Genomic DNA, 19,999 nt, shown 5'->3' on the forward strand with positions numbered 1-19,999 from the left:
CGGTACCAAACCACACCAAAACGGTGCAATACCGTACGAGTACATCCATACGGTACCAAACCACACCAAAACGTTGCAATACCGTACGAGTACTTCGTTACGATACCAAACCACACCAAAACGGTACAATACCGTACGAGTACTTCGTTACGGTACCAAACCACACCAAAACGGTGCAATACCCTACGAGTACATCCATACGGTACCAAACCCCACCAAAACGGTGCAATACCGTACGAGTACTTCGTTACGGTACCAAACAACACCAAAACGGTGCAATACCGTACGAGTACATCAATACGGTACCAAACCACACCAAAACGGTGCAATACCGTACGAGTACTTCGTTACGGTACGAAACCACACAAAAACGGTGCAATACCATACGAGTACATCCATACGGTACCAAACCACACCAAAACGGTGCAATACCGTACGAGTACATCCATACGGTACCAAACCAAACCAAAACGGTGCAATACCGTACGAGTACATCCATACGGTACCAAACCACACCAAAATGGTGCAATACCGTACGAGTACATCCATACGGTACCAAACCACACCAAAACGGTGCAATACCGTACGAGTACATCCATACGGTACCAAACCACACCAAAACGGTGCAATACCGTACGAGTACTTCGTTACGGTACCAAACCACACCAAAACGGTGCAATACCGTACGAGTACTTCGTTACGGTACCAAACCACACCAAAACGGTTCAATACCGTACGAGTACATCCATACGGTACCAAACCACACCAAAACGTTGCAATACCGTACGAGTACTTCGTTACGGTACCAAACCACACCAAAACGGTGCAATACCGTACGAGTACATCCATACGGTACCAAACCACACCAAAACGGTGCAATACCGTACGAGTACTTCGTTACGGTACGAAACCACACCAAAATGGTGCAATACCTTACGAGTACATCCATACGGTACCAAACCACACCAAAACGGTGCAATACCGTACGAGTACATCCATACGGTACCAAACCAAACCAAAACAGTGCAATACCGTACGAGTACATCCATACGGTACCAAACCACACCAAAACGGTGCAATACCGTACGAGTACATCCATACGGTACCAAACCACACCAAAACGGTGCAATACCGTACGAGTACTTCGTTACGGTACCAAACCACACCAAAACGGTGCAATACCGTACGAGTACATCCATACGGTACCAAACCACACCAAAACGGTCCAATACCGTACGAGTACTTCGTTACGGTACCAAACCACACCAAAACGGTACAATACCGTACGAGTACTACGTTACGGTACCAAACCACACAAAAACGGTGCAATACCGTACGAGTACATCCATACGGTACCAAACCACACCAAAACGGTGCAATACCGTACGAGTACTTCGTTACGGTACCAAAGCACACCAAAACGGTGCAATACCGTACGAGTACATCCATACGGTACCAAACCAAACCAAAACGGTGCAATACCCTACGAGTACATCCATACGGTACCAAACCAAACCAAAACAGTGCAATACCGTACGAGTACATCCATACGGTACTAAACCACAGGAAAACGGTGCAATACCGTACGAGTACATCCATACGGTACCAAAGCACAACAAAAGGGTACAATACCTTACGAGTTCTTCGTTACGGTACCAAAACACACAAAAATGGTGCAATACCGTACGAGTACTTCATTACGGTACCAAACCACACCAAAACGGTGCAATACCGTACGAGTACATCCATACGGTGCCAAACCACACCAAAACGGTGCAATACCGTACGAGTACTTCGTTACGGTACCAAACCACACCAAAACGGTACAATACCGTACAAGTACTTCGTTACGGTACCAAACCACACCAAAACGGTGCAATATCGTACGAGTACATCCCTACGGTACCAAACCACACCAAAACGGTGCAATACCGTACGAGTACATCCATACGGTACCAAACAACACCAAAACGGTACAATACCGTACGAGTACTTCGTTACGGTACCAAACCACACCAAAACGGTACAATACCGTACGAGTACTTCGTTACGGTACCAAACCACACCAAAACGGTGCAATACCGTACGAGTACATCCATACGGTACCAAACCACACCAAAACGGTGCAATACCGTACGAGTACATCGTTACGGTACCAAACCACACCAAAACGGTGCAATACCGTACGAGTACTTCGTTACGGTACCAAACCACACCAAAACGGTGCAATACCGTACGAGTACATCCATACGGTACCAAACCACACCAAAACGGTGCAATACCGTACGAGTACTTCGTTACGGTACCAAACCACACCAAAACGGTACAATACCGTACGAGTACTTCGTTACGGTACCAAACCACACCAAAACGGTGCAATACCGTACGAGTACATCCATACGGTACCAAACCACACCAAAACGGTGCAATACAGTTTGAGTATATCCATACGGTTCCAAACCACACAAAAACAGTGCAATACCGTTCGAGTACATCCATACGGTACCAAACAACACCAAAACGGTGCAATACAGTTCGAGTATATCCATACGGTTCCAAACCACACAAAAACGGTGCAATACCGTTCGAGTACATCCATACGGAACCAAACCACACCAAAACGGTGCAATACCGTACGAGTATATCCATACGGTACCAAACCACACCAAAACGGTGCAATACCGTACGAGTACATCCATACGGTACCAAACCACAGAAAAACGGTGCAATACCGTACGAGTACATCCATACGTTACCAAACCACAACAAAACGGTGCAATACCGTACGAGTACTTCGTTACGGTACAAAAACACACCAAAACGGTGCAATACTGTACGAGTAGTTCGTTACGGTACCAAATCATACCAAAACGGTGCAATACCGTACGAGTACATCCATACGGTACCAAACCACACCAAAACGGTGCAATACCGTACGAGTACATCCATACGGTACCAAACCACACCAAAACGGTGCAATCCCGTACGAGTACATCCATACGGTACCAAACCACAGAAAAACGGTGCAATACCGTACGAGTACATCCATACGGTACCAAACCACACCAAAACGTTGCAATACCGTACGAGTACTTCGTTACGATACCAAACCACACCAAAACGGTACAATACCGTACGAGTACTTCGTTACGGTACCAAACCACACCAAAACGGTGCAATACCGTACGAGTACATCCATACGGTACCAAACCACACCAAAACGGTGCAATACCGTACGAGTACTTCGTTACGGTACCAAACCACACCAAAACGGTACAATACCGTACGAGTACTTCGTTACGGTACCAAACCACACCAAAACGGTGCAATACCGTACGAGTACTTCGTTACGGTACCAAACCACACCAAAACGGTGCAATACCGTACGAGTACTTCGTTACGGTACCAAACCACACCAAAACGGTGCAATACCGTACGAGTACATCCATACGGTACCAAACCACTCCAAAACGGTGCAATAACTTACGAGTACTTCGTTACGGTACCAAACCACACCAAAACGGTACAATACCGTACGAGTACTTCGTTACGGTACCAAACCACACCAAAACGGTGCAATACCGTACAAGTACATCCATACGGTACCAAACAACACCAAAACGGTGCAATACCGTACGAGTACATCCATACGGTACCAAACCACACCAAAACGGTGCAATACCGTACGAGTACATCCATACGGTACCAAACCACTCCAAAACGGTGCAATACCTTACGAGTACTTCGTTACGGTACCGAACCACACGAAAACGGTACAATACCGTACGAGTACTTCGTTACGGTACCAAACCACACCAAAACGGTGCAATACCGTACAAGTACATCCATACGGTACCAAACAACACCAAAACGGTGCAATACCGTACGAGTACATGCATACGGTACCAAACCACACCAAAACGGTGCAATACCGTACGAGTACTTCGTTACGGTACCAAACCACACCAAAACGGTACAATACCGTACGAGTACTACGTTACGGTACCAAACCACACAAAAACGGTGCAATACCGTACGAGTACATCCATACGGCACCAAACCACACCAAAACGGTGCAATACCGTACGAGTACTTCGTTACGGTACCAAACCACACCAAAACGGTACAATACCGTACGAGTACTTCGTTACGGTACGAAACCACACCAAAACGGTGCAATAGAATACGAGTACATCCATACGGTACCAAACCACACCAAAACGGTGCAATACCGTACGAGTACTTCGTTACGGTACCAAACCACACCAAAACGGTGCAATACCGTACGAGTACATCCATACGGTACCAAACCACACCAAAACGGTACAATACCGTACGAGTACTTCGTTACGGTACCAAACCACACCAAAACGGTGCAATACCATACGAGTACATGCATACGGTACCAAACCACACCAAAACGGTGCAATACCGTACGAGTACATCCATACGGTACCAAACCACACCAAAACGGAACAATACCGTACGAGTACTTCGTTACGGTACCAAACCACACCAAAACGGTGCAATACCGTACGAGTACATCCATACGGTACCAAACCGCACCAAAACGGTGCAATATCGTACGAGTACTTCCATACGGTACCAAACAACACCAAAACGGTACAATACCGTACGAGTCCTTCGTTACGGTACCAAACCACACCAAAACGGTACAATACCATACGAGTACTTCGTTACGGTACCAAACCACACCAAAACGGTATAATACCGTACGAGTACATCCATACGGCACCAAACCACACCAAAACGGTGCAATACCGTACGAGTACATCCATACGGTACCAAACCACACCACAACGGTGGAATACCGTACGAGTACTTCGTTACGGTACCAAACCACACCAAAACGGTAGAATACCGTACGAGTACTTCGTTACGGTACCGAACCACACCAAAACAGTGCAATACCGTACGAGTACATCCATACGGTACCAAACCACACCAAAACGGTGCAATACCGTACGAGTACTTCGTTACGGTACCAAACCACACCAAAACGATGCAATACCGTGCGAGTACTTCGTTACGGTACCAAACCACACCAAAACGGTGCAATACCGTACGAGTACATCCATACGGTACGAAACCACACCAAAACGGTGCAATACCGTACGAGTACTTCGTTACGGTACCAAACCACACCAAAACGGTACAATACCGTACGAGTACTTCGTTACAGTACCAAACCACACCAAAACGGTGCAATACCATACGAGTACATGCATACGGTACCAAACCACACCAAAACGGTGCAATACCGTACGAGTACATCCATACGGTACCAAACCAAACCAAAACGGTGCAATACCGTACGAGCACATCCATACGGTACTAAACCACAGAAAAACGGTGCAACACCGTACGAGTACATCCATACGCTACCAAACCACAACAAAACGGTACAATACCATACGAGTACTTCGTTACGGTACGAAAACACACCAAAATGGTGCAATACCGTACGAGTTCTTCGTTATGGTACCAAACCACACCAAAACGGTGCAATACCGTACGAGTACATCCATACGGTACCAAACCACACCAAAACGGTGCAATACCGTACGAGTACTTCGTTACGGTACCAAACCACACCTAAACGGTGCAATACGTACGAGTACATCCATACGGTACCAAACCACACCAAAACGGTGCAATATCGTACGAGTACTTCGTTATGGTACCAAACCACACCAAAACGGTACAATACCGTACGAGTACATCCAAACGGTACCAAACCACACCAAAACGGTGCAATACCGTACGAGTACATCCATACGGTACCAAACCACACAAAAACGGTGCAATACCGTACGAGTACATCCATACGGTACCAAACCACACAAAAACGGTGCAATACCGTACGAGTACATCCATACGGTACCAAACCACACCAAAACGGTGCAATACTGTACGAGTACATCCATACGGTACCAAACCAAACCAAAACGGTGCAATACCGTACGAGTACATCCATACGGTACCAAACTAAACCAAAACGGTGCAATACCGTACGAGTACATCCATACGGTACTAAACCACAGAAAAACGGTGCAACACCGTACGAGTACATCCATACGGTACCAAACCACAACAAAACGGTACAATACCATACGAGTACTTCGTTACGGTACGAAAACACACCAAAATGGTGCAATACCGTACGAGTACTTCGTTACGGTACCAAACAACACCAAAACGGTGCAATACCGTACGAGTACATCCATACGGTACCAAAACACACCAAAACGGTGCATTACCGTACGAGTACATCCATACGGTACCAAACCACACCAAAACGGTGCAATACCGTACGAGTACATCCATACGGTACCAAACCACACAAAAACGGTGCAATACCGTACGAGTACATCCATACGGTACCAAACCACACCAAAACGGTGCAATACCGTACGAGTACATCCATACGGTACCAAACCACACCAAAACGGTGCAATACCGTACGACTACTTCGTTACGGTACCAAACCACACCAAAACGAAAAAATACCGTACGAGTACTTCGTTACGGTACCAAACCACACCAAAACGGTGCAATACCGTACGAGTACATCCATACGGTACCAAACCACGCCAAAACGGTGCAATACCGTACGAGTACTTCGTTACGGTACCAAACCACACCAAAACGGTGCAATACCGTACGAGTACATCCATACGGTACCAAACCACACCAAAACGGTGCAATACCGTACGAGTAGTTCGTTACGGTACCAAACCACACCAAAACGGTACAATACCGTACGAGTACTTCGTTACGGTACCAAACCACACCAAAACGGAACAATACCGTACGAGTACTTCGTTACGGTACCAAACCACACCAAAACGGTGCAATACCGTACGAGTACATCCATACGGTACCAAACCACACCAAAACGGTGCAATACCGTACGAGTACTTCGTTACGGTACCAAACCACACCAAAACGGTGCAATACCGTACGAGTACATCCATACGGTACCAAACCACACCAAAACGGTGCAATACCGTACGAGTAGTTCGTTACGGTACCAAACCACACCAAAACGGTACAATACCGTACGAGTACTTCGTTACGGTACCAAACCACACCAAAACGGTAAAATACCGTACGAGTACTTCGTTACGGTACCAAAGCACACCAAAACGGTGAAATACCGTACGAGTACATCCATACGGTACCAAACCACACCAAAACGGTGCAATACCGTACGAGTACATCCATACGGTACCAAACCACACCAAAACGGTGCAATACCGTACGAGTACATCCATACGGTACCAAACCACACCAAAACGGTGCAATACCATACGAGTACTTCGTTACGGTACCAAACCACACCAAAACGGTACAATACCGTATGAGTACTTCTTTACGGTACCAAACCACACCAAAACGGTGCAATACCGTACGAGTACATCCATACGGTACCAAACCACACCAAAACGGTGCAATACCGTACGAGTACATCCATACGGTACCAAACCACAACAAAACGGTGCAATACCGTACGAGTACTTCGTTACGGTACCAAACCACACCAAAACGGTACAATACCGTACGAGTACTTCGTTACGGTACCAAACCACACCAAAACGGTGCAATACCGTACGAGTACATCCATACGGTACCAAACCACACCAAAACAGTGCAATACCGTACAAGTACATCCATACAGTACCAAACCACACAAAAACGGTGCAATACCGTACGAGTACATCCATACGGTACCAAACCACACCAAAACGGTGCAATACCGTACGAGTACATCCATACGGTACCAAACCACACCAAAACAGTGCAATACCGTACGAGTACATCCATACAAACCACACCAAAACAGTGCAATACCGTACGAGTACATCCATACGGTACCAAACCACACAAAAACGGTGCAATACCGTACGAGTACATCCATACGGTACCAAACCACACCAAAACGGTGCAATACCATACGAGTACATCCATACGGTACCAAACCACGCCAAAACGGTGCAATACCGTACGAGTACTTCGTTACGGTACCAAACCACACCAATACGGTAAAATACCGTACGAGTACTTCGTTACAGTACCAAACCACACCAAAACGGTGCAATACCATACGAGTACATGCATACGGTACCAAACCACACCAAAACGGTGCAATACCGTACGAGTACATCCATACGGTACCAAACCAAACCAAAACGGTGCAATACCGTACGAGCACATCCATACGGTACTAAACCACAGAAAAACGGTGCAACACCGTACGAGTACATCCATACGCTACCAAACCACAACAAAACGGTACAATACCATACGAGTACTTCGTTACGGTACGAAAACACACCAAAATGGTGCAATACCGTACGAGTACTTCGTTATGGTACCAAAGCACACCAAAACGGTGAAATACCGTACGAGTACATCCATACGGTACCAAACCACACCAAAACGGTGCAATACCGTACGAGTACATCCATACGGTACCAAACCACACCAAAACGGTGCAATACCGTACGAGTACATCCATACGGTACCAAACCACACCAAAACGGTGCAATACCATACGAGTACTTCGTTACGGTACCAAACCACACCAAAACGGTACAATACCGTATGAGTACTTCTTTACGGTACCAAACCACACCAAAACGGTGCAATACCGTACGAGTACATCCATACGGTACCAAACCACACCAAAACGGTGCAATACCGTACGAGTACATCCATACGGTACCAAACCACAACAAAACGGTGCAATACCGTACGAGTACTTCGTTACGGTACCAAACCACACCAAAACGGTACAATACCGTACGAGTACTTCGTTACGGTACCAAACCACACCAAAACGGTGCAATACCGTACGAGTACATCCATACGGTACCAAACCACACCAAAACAGTGCAATACCGTACAAGTACATCCATACAGTACCAAACCACACAAAAACGGTGCAATACCGTACGAGTACATCCATACGGTACCAAACCACACCAAAACGGTGCAATACCGTACGAGTACATCCATACGGTACCAAACCACACCAAAACAGTGCAATACCGTACGAGTACATCCATACAAACCACACCAAAACAGTGCAATACCGTACGAGTACATCCATACGGTACCAAACCACACAAAAACGGTGCAATACCGTACGAGTACATCCATACGGTACCAAACCACACCAAAACGGTGCAATACCATACGAGTACATCCATACGGTACCAAACCACGCCAAAACGGTGCAATACCGTACGAGTACTTCGTTACGGTACCAAACCACACCAATACGGTAAAATACCGTACGAGTACTTCGTTACAGTACCAAACCACACCAAAACGGTGCAATACCATACGAGTACATGCATACGGTACCAAACCACACCAAAACGGTGCAATACCGTACGAGTACATCCATACGGTACCAAACCAAACCAAAACGGTGCAATACCGTACGAGCACATCCATACGGTACTAAACCACAGAAAAACGGTGCAACACCGTACGAGTACATCCATACGCTACCAAACCACAACAAAACGGTACAATACCATACGAGTACTTCGTTACGGTACGAAAACACACCAAAATGGTGCAATACCGTACGAGTACTTCGTTATGGTACCAAACCACACCAAAACGGTGCAATACCGTACGAGTACATCCATACGGTACCAAACCACAACAAAACGGTGCAATACCGTACGAGTACTTCGTTACGGTACCAAACCACACCTAAACGGTGCAATACGTACGAGTACATCCATACGGTACCAAACCACACCAAAACGGTGCAATATCGTACGAGTACTTCGTTATGGTACCAAACCACACCAAAACGGTACAATACCGTACGAGTACATCCAAACGGTACCAAACCACACCAAAACGGTGCAATACCGTACGAGTACATCCATACGGTACCAAACCACACAAAAACGGTGCAATACCGTACGAGTACATCCATACGGTACCAAACCACACAAAAACGGTGCAATACCGTACGAGTACATCCATACGGTACCAAACCACACCAAAACGGTGCAATACTGTACGAGTACATCCATACGGTACCATACCAAACCAAAACGGTGCAATACCGTACGAGTACATCCATACGGTACCAAACCAAACCAAAACGGTGCAATACCGTACGAGTACATCCATACGGTACTAAACCACAGAAAAACGGTGCAACACCGTACGAGTACATCCATACGGTACCAAACCACAACAAAACGGTACAATACCATACGAGTACTTCGTTACGGTACGAAAACACACCAAAATGGTGCAATACCGTACGAGTACTTCGTTACGGTACCAAACAACACCAAAACGGTGCAATACCGTACGAGTACATCCATACGGTACCAAAACACACCAAAACGGTGCATTACCGTACGAGTACATCCATACGGTACCAAACCACACCAAAACGGTGCAATACCGTACGAGTACATCCATACGGTACCAAACCACACAAAAACGGTGCAATACCGTACGAGTACATCCATACGGTACCAAACCACACCAAAACGGTGCAATACCGTACGAGTACATCCATACGGTACCAAACCACACCAAAACGGTGCAATACCGTACGACTACTTCGTTACGGTACCAAACCACACCAAAACGAAAAAATACCGTACGAGTACTTCGTTACGGTACCAAACCACACCAAAACGGTGCAATACCGTACGAGTACATCCATACGCTACCAAACCACGCCAAAACGGTGCAATACCGTACGAGTACTTCGTTACGGTACCAAACCACACCAAAACGGTGCAATACCGTACGAGTACATCCATACGGTACCAAACCACACCAAAACGGTGCAATACCGTACGAGTAGTTCGTTACGGTACCAAACCACACCAAAACGGTACAATACCGTACGAGTACTTCGTTACGGTACCAAACCACACCAAAACGGAACAATACCGTACGAGTACTTCGTTACGGTACCAAACCACACCAAAACGGTGCAATACCGTACGAGTACATCCATACGGTACCAAACCACACCAAAACGGTGCAATACCGTACGAGTACTTCGTTACGGTACCAAACCACACCAAAACGGTGCAATACCGTACGAGTACATCCATACGGTACCAAACCACACCAAAACGGTGCAATACCGTACGAGTAGTTCGTTACGGTACCAAACCACACCAAAACGGTACAATACCGTACGAGTACTTCGTTACGGTACCAAACCACACCAAAACGGAAAAATACCGTACGAGTACTTCGTTACGGTACCAAAGCACACCAAAACGGTGAAATACCGTACGAGTACATCCATACGGTACCAAACCACACCAAAACGGTGCAATACCGTACGAGTACATCCATACGGTACCAAACCACACCAAAACGGTGCAATACCATACGAGTACTTCGTTACGGTACCAAACCACACCAAAACGGTACAATACCGTATGAGTACTTCTTTACGGTACCAAACCACACCAAAACGGTGCAATACCGTACGAGTACATCCATACGGTACCAAACCACACCAAAACGGTGCAATACCGTACGAGTACATCCATACGGTACCAAACCACACCAAAACGGTGCAATACCGTACGAGTACTTCGTTACGGTACCAAACCACACCAAAACGGTACAATACCGTACGAGTACTTCGTTACGGTACCAAACCACACCAAAACGGTGCAATACCGTACGAGTACATCCATACGGTACCAAACCACACCAAAACAGTGCAATACCGTACAAGTACATCCATACCGTACCAAACCACACAAAAACGGTGCAATACCGTACGAGTACATCCATACGGTACCAAACCACACCAAAACGGTGCAATACCGTACGAGTACATCCATACGGTACCAAACCACACCAAAACAGTGCAATACCGTACGAGTACATCCATACAAACCACACCAAAACAGTGCAATACCGTACGAGTACATCCATACGGTACCAAACCACACAAAAACGGTGCAATACCGTACGAGTACATCCATACGGTACCAAACCACACAAAAACGGTGCAATACCGTACGAGTACATCCATACGGTACCAAACCACACCAAAACGGTGCAATACCATACGAGTACATCCATACGGTACCAAACCACACCAAAACGGTGCAATACCGTACGAGTACTTCGTTACGGTACCAAACCACACCAATACGGTAAAATACCGTACGAGTACTTCGTTACAGTACCAAACCACACCAAAACGGTGCAATACCGTACGAGTACATCCATACGGTACCAAACCACACCAAAACGGTGCAATACCGTACGAGTACATCCATACGGTACCAAACCACACCAAAACAGTGCAATACCGTACAAGTACATCCATACGGTACCAAACCACACAAAAACGGTGCAATACCGTACGAGTACATCCATACGGTACCAAACCACACCAAAACGGTGCAATACCGTACGAGTACTTCGTTACGGTACCAAACCACACCAAAACGGTGCAATACCGTACGAGTACATCCATACGGTACCAAACCACACCAAAACGGTGCAGTACCGTACGAGTACATCCATACGGTACCAAACCACACCAAAACGGTACAATACCATACGAGTACTTCGTTACGGTACCAAACCACACCAAAATGGTGCAATACCGTAGGAGTACTTCATTACGGTACCAAACCACACCAAAACGGTACAATACGGTACGAGTACTTCGTTACGCTACCAAACCACACCAAAACGGTACAATACCGTACGAGTACTTCGTTACGGTACCAAACAAAACCAAAACGGTGCAATACCGTACGAGTACATCCATACGGTACCAAACCACACAAAAACGGTGCAATACCGTACGAGTACATCCATATGGTACCGAACCACACCAAAACGGTGCAATACCGTACGAGTACTTCGTTACGGTACCAAACAAAACCAAAACGGTGCAATACCGTACGAGTACATCCATACGGTACCGAACCACACCAAAACGGTGCAATACCGTACGAGTACATCCATACGGTACCAAACCACACCAAAACGGTGCAATACCGTACGAGTACATCGTTACGGTACCAAAGCACACCAAAACGGTACAATACCGTACGAGTACTTCGTTACGGTACCAAACCACACCAAAACGGTGCAATACCGTACGAATACATCCATACGGTACAAAACCACACCAAAACGGTGCAATACCGTACGAGTACTTCGTTACGGTACCAAACCACACCAAAACGGTGCAATACCGTACGAGTACATCCATACGGTACCAAACCACACCAAAACGGTGCAATACCGTACGAGTAGTTCGTTACGGTACCAAACCACACCAAAACGGTACAATACCGTACGAGTACTTCGTTACGGTACCAAACCACACCAAAACGGTGCAATACCGTACGAGTACATGCATACGGTACCAAACAACACCAAAACGGTGCAATACCGTACGAGTACTTCCATACGGTACCAAACCAAACCAAAATGGTGCAATACCGTACGAGTACTTCATTTCGGTACCAAACCACACCAAAACGGTACAATACGGTACGAGTACTTCGTTACGCTACCAAACCACACCAAAACGGTACAATACCGTCTGAGTACTTCGTTACGGTACCAAAACACACCAAAATGGTGCAATACCGTACGAGTACTTCGTTACGGTACCAAACCACACCAAAACGGTGCAATACCGTACGAGTACTTCGTTACGGTACCAAACCACACCAAAACGGTGCAATACCGTACGAGTACTTCGTTACGGTACCAAACCACACCAAAACGGTACAATACCGTACGAGTACATGCATACGGTACCAAACAACACCAAAATGGTGCAATACCGTACGAGTACTTCGTTACAGTACCAAACCACACCAAAACGGTACAATACCGTACGAGTACTTCGTTACGGTACCAAACCACACCAAAACGGTGCAATACCGTACGAGTATATCCATACGGTACCAAACCACACCAAAACAGTGCAATACCGTATGAGTACATCCATACGGTACCGAACCACACCAAAACGGTGCAATACCGTACAAGTACATCCATACGGTACCAAACCACACCAAAACGGTGCAATACCGTACGAGTACTTCGTTACGGTACCAAACCACACCAAAACGGTAAAATACCGTACGAGTACTTTGTTACGGTACCAAACCACACCAAAACGGTGCAATAACGTACGAGTACATCCATACGGTACCAAACCACACCAAAACGGTGCAATACCGTACGAGTACATCCATATGGTACCAAACCACACCAAAACAGTGCAATACCGTACAATACATCCATACGGTACCAAACCACACAAAAACGGTGCAATACCGTACGAGTACATCCATACGGTACCAAACAACACCAAAACGGTGCAATACCGTACGAGTACATCCATACGGTACCAAACCACACCAAAACGGTGCAATACCGTACGAGTACTTCGTTACGGTACCAAACCACACCAATACGGTAAAATACCGTACGAGTACTTCGTTACGGTACCAAACCACACCAAAACGGTGCAATACCGTACGAGTACATCCATACGGTACCAAACCACACCAAAACGGTACAATACCGTACGACTACTTCGTTACGGTACCAAACCACACCAAAACGGTGCAATACCGTACGAGTACATCCATACGGTACCAAACCACACCAAAACGGTGCAATACCGTACGAGTACATCCATACGGTACCAAACCACACCAAAACGGTGCAAGACCGTACGAGTACTTCGTTACGGTACCAAACCACACCAAAACGGTACAATACCGTACGAGTACTTCGTTACGGTACCAAACCAAACCAAAACGGTGCAATACCGTACGAGTACATCCATACAGTACCAAACCACACCAAAACGGTGCAATACAATTCGAGTACATCCATACGGTACCAAACCAAACAAAATTGGTGCAATACCGTACGAGTACATCCATACGGTACCAAACCAAAACGGTGCAATACCGTACGAGTACATCCATACAGTACCAAACCACACCAAAACGGTGCAATACAGTTCGAGTACATCCATACGGTACCAAACCACACAAAAACGGTGCAATACCGTACGAGTACATCCATACGGTACCAAACCACACCAAAACGGTGCAATAGCATACGAGTACATCCATACGGTACCAAACCACACCAAAACGGTGCAATACCGTACGAGTACTTCGTTACGGTACCAAACCACACCAAAACGGTACAATACCGTACGAGTACTTCGTTACGGTACCAAACCACACAAAAACGGTGCAATACCGTACGAGTACATCCATACGGTACCAAACCACACCAAAACGGTGCAATACCGTACGAGTACATCCATACGGTACCAAACCAAACCAAAACGGTGCAATACCGTACGAGTACTTCGTTACGGTACCAAACCACACCAAAACGGTGCAATAGCGTACGAGTACATCCATACGGTACCAAACCACACCAAAACGGTGCAATACCGTACGAGTACTTCGTTACGGTACCAAACCACACCAAAACGGTACAATACCGTACGAGTACTTCGTTACGGTACCAAACCACACAAAAACGGTGCAATACCGTACGAGTACATCCATACGGTACCAAACCACACCAAAACGGTGCAATACCGTACGAGTACATCCATACGGTACCAAACCACACCAAAACGGTGCAATACCGTACGAGTACATCCATACGGTACCAAACCACACCAAAACGGTGCAATAGCGTACGAGTACATCCATACGGTACCAAACCACACCAAAACGGTGCAATACCGTACGAGTACTTCGTTACGGTACGAAACCACACCAAAACGGTACAATACCGTACGAGTACTTCGTTACGGTACCAAACCACACAAAAACGGTGCAATACCGTACGAGTACATCCATACGGTACCAAACCACACCAAAACGGTGCAATACCGTACGAGTACATCCATACGGTACCAAACCACACCAAAACGGTGCAATACCGTACGAGTACTTCGTTACGGTACCAAACCACACCAAAACGGTCCAATACCGTACGAGTACTTCGTTACGGTACCAAACCACACCAAAACGGTGCAATACCGTACGAGTACATCCATACGGTACCAAACCACACAAAAACGGTGCAATACCGTACGAGTACATCCATACGGTACCAAACCACACAAAAACGGTGCAATACCGTACGAGTACATCCATACGGTACCAAACCACACCAAAACGGTGCAATACCATACGAGTACATCCATACGGTACCAAACCACACCAAAACGGTGCAATACCGTACGAGTACTTCGTTACGGTACCAAACCACACCAATACGGTAAAATACCGTACGAGTACTTCGTTACAGTACCAAACCACACCAAAACGGTGCAATACCGTACGAGTACATCCATACGGTACCAAACCACACCAAAACGGTGCAATACCGTACGAGTACATCCATACGGTACCAAACCACACCAAAACAGTGCAATACCGTACAAGTACATCCATACGGTACCAAACCACACAAAAACGGTGCAATACCGTACGAGTACATCCATACGGTACCAAACCACACCAAAACGGTGCAATACCGTACGAGTACTTCGTTACGGTACCAAACCACACCAAAACGGTGCAATACCGTACGAGTACATCCATACGGTACCAAACCACACCAAAACGGTGCAGTACCGTACGAGTACATCCATACGGTACCAAACCACACCAAAACGGTACAATACCATACGAGTACTTCGTTACGGTACCAAACCACACCAAAATGGTGCAATACCGTAGGAGTACTTCATTACGGTACCAAACCACACCAAAACGGTACAATACGGTACGAGTACTTCGTTACGCTACCAAACCACACCAAAACGGTACAATACCGTACGAGTACTTCGTTACGGTACCAAACAAAACCAAAACGGTGCAATACCGTACGAGTACATCCATACGGTACCAAACCACACAAAAACGGTGCAATACCGTACGAGTACATCCATATGGTACCGAACCACACCAAAACGGTGCAATACCGTACGAGTACTTCGTTACGGTACCAAACAAAACCAAAACGGTGCAATACCGTACGAGTACATCCATACGGTACCGAACCACACCAAAACGGTGCAATACCGTACGAGTACATCCATACGGTACCAAACCACACCAAAACGGTGCAATACCGTACGAGTACATCGTTACGGTACCAAAGCACACCAAAACGGTACAATACCGTACGAGTACTTCGTTACGGTACCAAACCACACCAAAACGGTGCAATACCGTACGAATACATCCATACGGTACAAAACCACACCAAAACGGTGCAATACCGTACGAGTACTTCGTTACGGTACCAAACCACACCAAAACGGTGCAATACCGTACGAGTACATCCATACGGTACCAAACCACACCAAAACGGTGCAATACCGTACGAGTAGTTCGTTACGGTACCAAACCACACCAAAACGGTACAATACCGTACGAGTACTTCGTTACGGTACCAAACCACACCAAAACGGTGCAATACCGTACGAGTACATGCATACGGTACCAAACAACACCAAAACGGTGCAATACCGTACGAGTACGTCCATACGGTACCAAACCAAACCAAAACGGTGCAATACCGTACGAGTACTTCATTTCGGTACCAAACCACACCAAAACGGTACAATACGGTACGAGTACTTCGTTACGCTACCAAACCACACCAAAACGGTACAATACCGTCTGAGTACTTCGTTACGGTACCAAAACACACCAAAATGGTGCAATACCGTACGAGTACTTCGTTACGGTACCAAACCACACCAAAACGGTGCAATACCGTACGAGTACTTCGTTACGGTACCAAACCACACCAAAACGGTGCAATACCGTACGAGTACTTCGTTACGGTACCAAACCACACCAAAACGGTACAATACCGTACGAGTACATGCATACGGTACCAAACAACACCAAAATGGTGCAATACCGTACGAGTACTTCGTTACAGTACCAAACCACACCAAAACGGTACAATACCGTACGAGTACTTCGTTACGGTACCAAACCACACCAAAACGGTGCAATACCGTACGAGTATATCCATACGGTACCAAACCACACCAAAACAGTGCAATACCGTATGAGTACATCCATACGGTACCGAACCACACCAAAACGGTGCAATACCGTACAAGTACATCCATACGGTACCAAACCACACCAAAACGGTGCAATACCGTACGAGTACTTCGTTACGGTACCAAACCACACCAAAACGGTAAAATACCGTACGAGTACTTTGTTACGGTACCAAACCACACCAAAACGGTGCAATAACGTACGAGTACATCCATACGGTACCAAACCACACCAAAACGGTGCAATACCGTACGAGTACATCCATATGGTACCAAACCACACCAAAACAGTGCAATACCGTACAATACATCCATACGGTACCAAACCACACAAAAACGGTGCAATACCGTACGAGTACATCCATACGGTACCAAACAACACCAAAACGGTGCAATACCGTACGAGTACATCCATACGGTACCAAACCACACCAAAACGGTGCAATACCGTACGAGTACTTCGTTACGGTACCAAACCACACCAATACGGTAAAATACCGTACGAGTACTTCGTTACGGTACCAAACCACACCAAAACGGTGCAATACCGTACGAGTACATCCATACGGTACCAAACCACACCAAAACGGTACAATACCGTACGACTACTTCGTTACGGTACCAAACCACACCAAAACGGTGCAATACCGTACGAGTACATCCATACGGTACCAAACCACACCAAAACGGTGCAATACCGTACGAGTACATCCATACGGTACCAAACCACACCAAAACGGTGCAAGACCGTACGAGTACTTCGTTACGGTACCAAACCACACCAAAACGGTACAATACCGTACGAGTACTTCGTTACGGTACCAAACCAAACCAAAACGGTGCAATACCGTACGAGTACATCCATACAGTACCAAACCACACCAAAACGGTGCAATACAATTCGAGTACATCCATACGGTACCAAACCAAACAAAATTGGTGCAATACCGTACGAGTACATCCATACGGTACCAAACCAAAACGGTGCAATACCGTACGAGTACATCCATACAGTACCAAACCACACCAAAACGGTGCAATACAGTTCGAGTACATCCATACGGTACCAAACCACACAAAAACGGTGCAATACCGTACGAGTACATCCATACGGTACCAAACCACACCAAAACGGTGCAATAGCATACGAGTACATCCATACGGTACCAAACCACACCAAAACGGTGCAATACCGTACGAGTACTTCGTTACGGTACCAAACCACACCAAAACGGTACAATACCGTACGAGTACTTCGTTACGGTACCAAACCACACAAAAACGGTGCAATACCGTACGAGTACATCCATACGGTACCAAACCACACCAAAACGGTGCAATACCGTACGAGTACATCCATACGGTACCAAACCACACCAAAACGGTGCAATACCGTACGAGTACTTCGTTACGGTACCAAACCACACCAAAACGGTGCAATAGCGTACGAGTACATCCATACGGTACCAAACCACACCAAAACGGTGCAATACCGTACGAGTACTTCGTTACGGTACCAAACCACACCAAAACGGTACAATACCGTACGAGTACTTCGTTACGGTACCAAACCACACAAAAACGGTGCAATACCGTACGAGTACATCCATACGGTACCAAACCACACCAAAACGGTGCAATACCGTACGAGTACATCCATACGGTACCAAACCACACCAAAACGGTGCAATACCGTACGAGTACATCCATACGGTACCAAACCACACCAAAACGGTGCAATAGCGTACGAGTACATCCATACGGTACCAAACCACACCAAAACGGTGCAATACCGTACGAGTACTTCGTTACGGTACGAAACCACACCAAAACGGTACAATA

Source organism: Rhododendron vialii, chromosome 7a (assembly GCF_030253575.1).
Source record: "Rhododendron vialii isolate Sample 1 chromosome 7a, ASM3025357v1".
Taxonomy (NCBI): Eukaryota; Viridiplantae; Streptophyta; class Magnoliopsida; order Ericales; family Ericaceae; genus Rhododendron; species Rhododendron vialii.